Source organism: Ursus americanus, chromosome 4, assembly GCF_024610735.1.
Source record: "Ursus americanus isolate L20-20 chromosome 4, mUrsAme1.1.p, whole genome shotgun sequence".
Classification (NCBI taxonomy): Eukaryota; Metazoa; Chordata; class Mammalia; order Carnivora; family Ursidae; genus Ursus; species Ursus americanus.
In genome coordinates this window covers 18,229,115-18,238,206 of record NC_142130.1, presented here as the reverse complement: position 1 = coordinate 18,238,206, position 9,092 = coordinate 18,229,115, and the positions used below count along the sequence as shown (strand labels likewise).

The 9,092-nt window shown below is 36.7% G+C and overlaps 1 pseudogene; it reads right to left on the bottom strand.

Annotated features, from left to right (window-relative positions):
- Positions 1–6,998: 6,998 nt before the first annotated feature.
- LOC123786452 (ferritin light chain pseudogene) lies at positions 6,999–7,725 on the bottom strand (annotated as a pseudogene).
- Between the last annotated feature and the right edge of the window lie 1,367 nt (positions 7,726–9,092).

Here is a 9,092-nt window from a genome sequence, read left to right as displayed (position 1 = left end):
GCTTGGCTGGGTTCTATACTGTAAGTCCCAGGAGATACCCTTAGATTAATTTAGAACATTTTCTATAGATACCTGTCATTTGAGTGGCGTTTGTTGCTTCTAATCCAAGGAGTTTTCAGCAAGGCAGTAAATTGTTGGTTTTACATGTATAGTAATGGTTTGTAGTATTTAGAAAAATACTATTTGTCCTAGTATGCCAGGGTTCTGTCCCAAAGAAACATGTCAGGAGGTGTGATGGTAGGGTGTCCTGTCACTGTTCCATGGAAGGTTCCTGGTGCATAAATTAGCCTTAAGGGCATTAAGCCAAGGCATCAAGGAGGGGTCTCAAAAAGCCTTTTTGTTTTGTTATCCAAATAGGTCTTAGAGGGTACCCTGGCCTCAGACCGATCCTAATGTAGCCTGGACAATCTCAGAATTTCTGGGCCAGCCGTGCTTTTGAGCGCATCGATAGAAACAAGACCTAAGGTCCTTTGGATTAGAAGCAGCTTGCTGACATAAGGGGAAAAGCTGTAAGGCTTGCTAACTTCCTGGAAAAAATTTAAAAATACACCTGTAGGGTGACTTAGTCAAACTTTTGAGACTGAAAGGGGCTCTATTAATAGTTAAACCAAAATAACAGTCATAAAGTAGAACTGTCTTCAGCAAATACAGCAGTATTGTCACCATATCTCTGGGAAATTGGCAATGACTTACATATATATTTAGTTAGCAAAGGTTATAAGAACCAGTATTTATTTTTATTTGGGAGTAACTCATTTATTCTCATTGTTTAAAAAAATCTTTTTTATTACAGACAAAAGTTATAAAATATAGACATGCAGAGAGAAGTCAGTAGAAGAACCCTGTTACCTCTTAGGGATAATGACTATTAATAGTTTGGCATATATATTTCTAGATTTGTCTAATTATGCATATGATATATTGAAATTAAAAAATTAGAGCATATTGTACATATTATTGTATAAATTGATTTTTTTAAAAACTGCTTTTTAATGTCCTTACACATCAATATCATTCTTAATGGTTATTTTCTGATTTGTTTATGATGTACCGTAATTTGTTTAACAACTCCATATTCTTGGCTATTTAGCCTGTCTCCATTCTTATGAATTGTGCTTTAAAAGGCCTCTTATTGGGGCGCCTGGGTGGCTCAGTCGTTAAGCAACTGCCTTCGGCTCAGGGCGTGATCCCGGCGCTCTGGGATCGAGCCCCACATCAGGCTCCCCTGCTGGGAGCCTGCTTCTTCCTCTCCCACTCCCCCTGCTTGTGTTCCCTCTCTTGCTGGCTGTCTCTCTCTGTCTCTGTCAAATAAATAAATAAAATCTTAAAAAAAAAAATAAATAAAAGGCCTCTTATTTTCCTGCAGTATTTTTTTCTTATGAAATAAATGCAGGGAAGTGGATGTGCTTTGTAAAGGATCATGCCTTTAAAGATCTCTCAGGTTAGAAATGCATGTAGACCCTATACATAAGTCTATTAAAACATTTTAACTGGTCACCAAATCAAATGTCAGGTTTTAATTTTTTTCTTTTTCTTTTTTTCTTTCCTGGAAGACAAAGGGAAACATTTGGAAGCAGGGCCCGGGCACCCCCTTGTGTCACCTGGGTGGAATGTGCTGCCAGCATTCCTCTGCGTAAGAAGAGACCTTCCCAACGCTGGGGAGGAGGCAGGTTTTACAAACAACACTGTGATGGAAATCAAAACACAAAAAAAGAATGTAATTTGTCTTTATATGCTTAGAGATCTTCCTAAGATCCAAGAATGTATGTCTTTTGAGTACATGATCAGATATAATTCTCTTTTTATCATAACCAACCTTTGGAACATCATTTTGCATAATATAAGAATATTTTTAAACATGCTCATTGCAGAAAATGGGGAAAATTGTTGCAAAATAATTGTATTACCATTATTTGGAAATAACAATTATTAACATTCTGACGTATTTTCTTCTAATATTTTTCTCTACATATATACATATATAAATTATATAATGGATAGTATAATAAAGGTTTTATTGCATTATTAAGTATTATAATATTATAATGGTTTTCTTCTTGCCTTTTTAAGACTTGACCTTAAATTGTTATAGGAAAGTCAGGTTCTGCACCTATCATGCTCACTGCTGAATTTCCAGTGCCTAGCTGAATACATGGCATGTTAGGAAACCCTTGATAAATATTTATTCGGTTACTGAATCTTAGTATATTGTGATAATTTTCTTAACCATTCCTCTCTTGTATGTCATTTCCAGTTGTTCACTATTGTAAGTCACACGATGATGAACTTCTTTGTGCATAGAGCTTTATCCACCTTCCTGAGTTTTTTTTCCCTCATGATAGTTTTTTTTTTTTTTTTTTTAGTGTATGTGCTGCCGAAGTGAGCACTCATGTTAGAATTTTTTTAATGCAATGATTAGGTCAAAAGGAATAAAAAAATATAAAGATTCCAATTACATGGTGCCAGACTACTTTCCACTTCATCCAAACACCAGCAGGACTTACACACAAACGGCAGAACTACAAATCCAACTAAAACCTCCACTCCGAAGCCTGGGTCCTTGACACGATTCTATGCCACTTCTCTACTGACCTAGTCACAAAATGGTTAAGCAATGGTAATCTAAACATTCTGAATAATTAATTCTGATTTATCAAGCCAGTAATTCTAGTACAAAACGAAAGTGTTAGTTTGGTAGGGCTTTAATTTAATGAAGCCCTTCTGGCTCATGATAACAGGGCCACTGCAAGTCCAAATGGCACTTCCGTGTGTATTAGAAAAAGTGACCCTTCTGCAAGATATTTTAACACCCTGTGCAGGAAAATTAACTTAATCAATACATAAACCTATGAATATAGAGATGTGAGTTGCATCCTCTACAGCCATGAGGCATAAAACCTGGACAATTATATTTTCTAATTTATAGGAATTCTTGTTCAATCCAGCCTAGAATTGTGTGACAATACAAGGTCAACACAAGTAGTCTATGCTTTCGGGAAGCCCCTTTTTGAAAATTATTACGACTTTGATCCTTCTTTTCATCTCCTGGCTCTCCGTTGTATCTCTTTGTTTTCAGAATGTTTCTGCAATCTCATCTACAAACCATGTTCTGGGATCTTGGATCCTCTCAGTTTACAGAGTGATGGGGGGAATTTCATTTTATAATAAAATCATTTATTTTTAAGTATTTATAAACTATTTGTAATTTTAATAGACTGGATATAAAAGCCAAGTTTCATGCGTGCATGTTTATTTGAAACAATTTTAAAAACACAAGTTTATTGAAGAAATAGTAATGTTTTATTTCTCTGATATATTCAGCCAGAGAATTTCTATTTTGAGTTTGATTATCCGGCCCTTTATTAGACGAAGTTCCATCAATTTTAAAAGTATATTGTATATTCAACCTTGACATCTCAGCTTCTAAATACAAACTTGTGAAAATAAGCATTGTCTTCACAGTTATTGTTAATATAATAAAAATTATTTACAAATATCATATTATGAGTGGCCTAACAAGTTGAACAATTATGAAGACATCTGCACCTTGACTTTTAATACTGAAATATTGTTGATGTATTTCTATACTGGAAGAGAAATTTTAAAGGGCATATTTTAATTCAAATAACACCCTGAGACCTTTTTTACTGAGTAGTTGCAGGTGAATAAATTTCACTGCAACTAGAATTTTCTTTTCTATTTTGTTCTGCTGCTGCCATCTAGAGTAAAAGTGAAGCAAGGGACGTGGATCTGAACCAAGCAGCGGAGAGAATCCAGATCTGATAGGAACGGAATAGTGAGGGATATTTCCCAGAGCTCTTCCTAGCACAGTGGTGAATATGTAATATCTTGCTTTGACTATTTTCTGCCTTCCTCTTACTGTTCCTTTTTCTCTTACTTGCAATTTTTTCCCAAGATCCCTGGGCCTGAAGATGCTATCTTTTACTTCTTATCAAAATGTGCTTTCTGGACAGGATCGGATAAACACCTTCATACTAAAGTATAAAGGATAAATAAACTAGATGTGTGACCTGTCACCTCTCTGCATCCATATAGGGACAGTTTGGGTTGAATGTATTCAGATCCAAGTGGCAATAAAATTATAAAGTCTTGCGGATTTATCTAGCTTAGCTCTCTGCATCTGGGTTTTAGGAAGACTTTGCCCATAACTCCACTGATGATGACATCCTGTGAGACCTCAACATTCGTATACAAAAGACCTGCTGCAGGGGTTTCTCTGATGACGCTATGATGTGCTCCCATTGCATCCAGAACTTTGCTAAGAGAGCATCTGTCTCATTCTATAGTAATTATTTCATTATCTGTCTACCCCATTAGGTTATAAACCTTCCTAGTGTAGAAAATGATGCAGCCCTTATGCTGAGTTGACGCTCCATAAATGAGCTCTGAGCAAATCCATGAGTGAAGCAACAGTATTATCTTTTAAAATTTGAGTTTCTTGTTCTTAAAATAATTGAGCATGAATATTATTGTAATAGCATTAAAATCCAGGCAAATAGGGCAGTCTACAGAAAAGCACAATGTTTAAACTGTTACAGAGTCATAAGATTTGAATTTGCTACTTCTGTTATCAGCATCACTTAAACCATACCTATCATTAGATGACATGTTTGAACAGACCATAGTAAATTCCTGAAGTGCAGGTGTGCCACCAGCATTGAAACTGTGATACCCTTATTTTCAGCAGCTAAATATACAACTAGTTACATGATAACTGAATATCTAAATAAATCACTCGAAGTGGAGCAAATAGTAGAACAACAGCAACAACAATGGAAAAAGGAAGTTACAAAATCAGGCCAAATCAGGACTAATAACAAACCTTTAAAAAACCCATCATTTACATTTATTGCTGATAACAGCATCAGGCTTTGTCGGCCGAGTGAAGGGCCTCAGAACCAGAGGAACAGGAGCTACATACCGCGAGAGTCCTGAGGAACGGCTGCAGATCAGCTGAATGACAATAAAGTTTATTTATGTGGCAAGAATTTCTACAACACCTACTAATCAGTAATGTACAAGTTCCTAACAGTATTCATTACTAACATAATCTTTGATTATGAAAGACTTTCAGAAAAAAATGTAAGTTCAATAATACTGGAAAGATCTTAACATCAGCCTTCTTTGAGGGGCTATTAATGGTTTCAATTTTTTTATTCATTTATTTGAGAGAGAGCGCGCGAGAGAGCTCACAGGGGTGGGGGAGGGGCAGAGGGAGAGAGACACAGAGAGAGAGAGAGAGAGAGACTCAAGCAGACTCTGTGCTGAGCAGAGCCCCACATGGGGCTCAATCTCATGACCCTGAGAGATCAGACCTGAGCTGAAACCAACAGCTGGATGCTTAACAGACTGTGCCACCTGGCGCGCCCCCCCCTTTAAAGATATATTTATTTTAGAGAAAGAATGGTTCCAATTTAAATGGAACCTGTCATAATCTCATTTGTCTCCCTCCCTCCCTCTCTTTCTCCCTACTTCTTTTTCTTCCCTCCTCTTTTCCTTCTTTCTTTTTCTTTCCTCCAAGTAGCTATGAGGGTAGTGTAAATTATTATTTTTCTACAAGATTATTCCATTCCTATATTATCACTGGTTTTTTAAAAACACCAAAACTTTCCAACTATAATCTACACCCCTTGCTTCTACATCCTCATCTCCCATTCTCTTCTTAACCTATTCTTATAAGGATTTTTGATCTCATCATTCCATTTTGTCCCTCACCACAGCATTTTTAAAGATGATCAATTATACGTATCTTCCCAATATCAATTGTCTATGTTCTATTCTCATCTTACTTGACCTCTCCTCAGTATTTGAAACTGTTGATCATTCTTATCTTTTGGATAAAAGTTTTTTCTCTAGTGTCCTGCTCTAACACACCCACCTGGTCTGCCTGTTCACTCAGGGGATAGTCCTTTTCGACCAGAATTCCACATGCTTGGGCTCTTTCTAACGATTTGATATAACAAAAAATGGTGCAATAAACAACCTTGTATAGATGTCATTTTACACATTTTGGAGTATATCTCTAGGATATAGTCCTACAATCAAAGAAGATGTGCATTAGTAATTTTGACAGTAATGTTAAATTGCCCTCCGTAGTGACTGTTCCACGTTGTATTCCCACAGCCATGTCTGAGAGTGACTTTTTCCCATAACATCTTCAGCAATGTGTTAATTTTTTAACCATTGTCAAACAAATAGGTGAAATATCTCAACATAGTTTTAATTTGCATTTCTTGTATAATGAGAGAATGAGCATTTTTTGTATATTTAAGAGCCATTTATATTTATTTTTCTGTAAACTGTTGATAATCTTTTGTAACCTGTTGATAATCATTTTTCTTTCTTTTTTTTCTGCGCATTTTTTCTACTGTGTTTTTGTTCCCTTTCTTACTAATTTATAGAACCTAAATATATGTTTTGGAACTTATCCTTTTCCGTTGATATGAATTACAAATAATTTTTTCCTATTTGTCTTTTTATTTTTTTTCTTGTGCTCTTTTTTCCCCACAAACAAATTTTTAAAATTTCACATAGTCAAAATCATTGATTTTTCTTTGATGCCTTCTGGGTTTTGTAAAATGTAAAAGGCATTCCTTCCTCTGCAATTATGGAAAAATATTTCTTATGGTTTCTCACAGTTCTTTATGGCTTACTTTTTTACATTTAAATCTTTGATTCATCTGGAGTCTATTTTGAAGTAAGATGTGAAGAATGAATCAAAATTTACTTCCCTCCCCACTGTTCCTAGTTCCCCTCCACCCCCACTTCATAGGTACTCAAGAGACACACTCGGTCCTATTAATTAATCAATTAATAATTAATTAATTTTACAACAAGCTTTCTCGTTTCCATTTGGTCCAGGGGTTGGGTGAGGGTTCAAAGGCTGGCCAGTGGCTTCAGGGAGAGGTGGAGGCAGAAGCCCTGATGCCAGGGCATGCTGGAGGGACCCCTCAAAGGCGGCTGGACTCTGGAGGTTCCTAGTCTTGCTCGAGGGTGAGCCTTTCCTAGAGATACTCGTCCAGCCCAGGTTAGCCTCACGGCCGGCCAGCCTGCAGCGGTTAGTCAGGTGGTCGCCCATCTTCCTGACGAGTTTCACCTCCTCATCCAGGAAGTGGTTGTCCGGAAAGTCACTGCGTCTGTGCAGGCAGAGCCCAGGGAGCGGAGATATAAAAGGGCCTGGTTCTGGTTCTTCTGCATAAGTGGGGGCGTTTGCATGGCGTTCAGGGTTCCCTTACCCCCTTATCTTGGGTCAGCTTCCCGGCGTCCTGGAGAAGGGCGCCGCCGCTGCTCTGGTTTTGCATCTTCAGTCCCTTGCGGCTCTCCTGCTTCTTCTTGTCCAGCTCTAGAAGTGGCCCAGCCCTCCAGAGCCCTGTGGAGATAGACGCCAGGAGAGAGGTAGGTGTAAGGGGCCGGTAGATGCCTGTCGACCAGGTGGTTGATGGCGGCCTCCATCTGCGTGCGATAATTCCAACAAATCTGGGAGTTCGCGGTTGATGGGCTATAAGAGCTAAGCTCAGAAAAACGGTGTTGGCTGGTCCCAGAGGCGGAGGATGGCTGAGAAGATGGTTCCGAGGGTTGTGACTGGAGAAGAGGCTGGAGGGTGGCGGGAGGCTGGAAAAAGGAGTGTCTCTGGGTCTGTTCCATGCAAACTCTGTTGAGGCAAGAGATGGATTTGTGGGACTGCCCTGCAACCCACTTGCTCATTTTAAATCTACTGATTTAAAATGCCGTTTTTAATCACATACAATTTACTTTATGCTTTTTGGTCTGTTTTCTTCCTTTTCTATTCTTTCCGGGCTTTCCTGTTCTATTGAGCTGTTTGTCTATTCATATACAAGTGCAATATTTTTTATTTTTATACTAAATATCTTTTTAAAATACTGAATATCTTGTAGGGCCAGTCTTGTTCTTCTTTTTCAAAAAATATTGCTTAAATTCTTCTTTATTTTCCCAATGAATCACAGCTTATTTAGCTCAAAAAATATCTGTTGATCTTTTCACTGGGATTGCATTTTATATAAAGATTAGTTTGGGGAGCATTAACTAGCTTTTTGAAGTTTAGTGCTCATACATGAGAATGTTTTATGCCAGTATATTTGTTCATGCTTCCTGCTATGTTCCACAATGATATTTTAAAGATTTCCTCATATAGATCTTCCATATTTCTTGCTAAGTTTTCCGGTATTTTTTTTTTTTTAAGATTTTATGTATTTATTTGTAAGAGAGAGAGAGAGTGAGCACAAGCAGGGGGAGCAGCAGGCAGAGGGAGAAGCAGGCTCCCCACTGAGCAACATTTTCCTTTATAGTTTTGCAATTCATATATTATTTAATTAAGGAGACCTTCCTTACTCCAAGCCTATAGATATAATTTTTCGTAAAATTCTAATAAGATTATGTTTTAGTCTTTATTAATAAAGAGGAATTTTAGTTCATGCCCTCAGGACCATAGACCTCTACATTTAATTTAATTAATTTATTTAATATTTATTTTTTCTTTAGCTTTCTATTTTAAAAATTCCAAATTTACAGAATATTTTAATGAACAGTGTAATGAATACCCTTGTACCCTTCATCAATTTTTAAAAATAAAATTACAGAAAAACAATATGAAAATACAGAGGGCTGCAGTATAAAGTAGTGTTTAAAAGCAATGAATGATGAAATTTTCTACTTATTGAGATTAGTCTTGAGGCTATCAATTTAATAGATAAATCGTTCAAAATGTTTGATGTAGTTATGTCAAGACAGGGACAACTTCTGGCTCGCACATTTCAACATATGGCACTATTACTATTCATATCAGAATAGTTTCTATTGCTCCTTTGATTTTTTCATTAATCTAAATGATTAAAATGGGATTTTATAATTTTAAAAGATGTGTATATATTTGGCTATTATTATAATTTCTAATTTTATTGCATTGTGACAAATGAGTTTAGTCTGTATGACGTCTGTCTGCTTTTCAAATATATTGAGATTTTCTTATGGGCCTGTATATGACCCTAACTGTGCCCTCTTCTCTTCAGAGCTAACGATTATCTTGGATTTTGTCTTTAATGTTATCTTGTTTT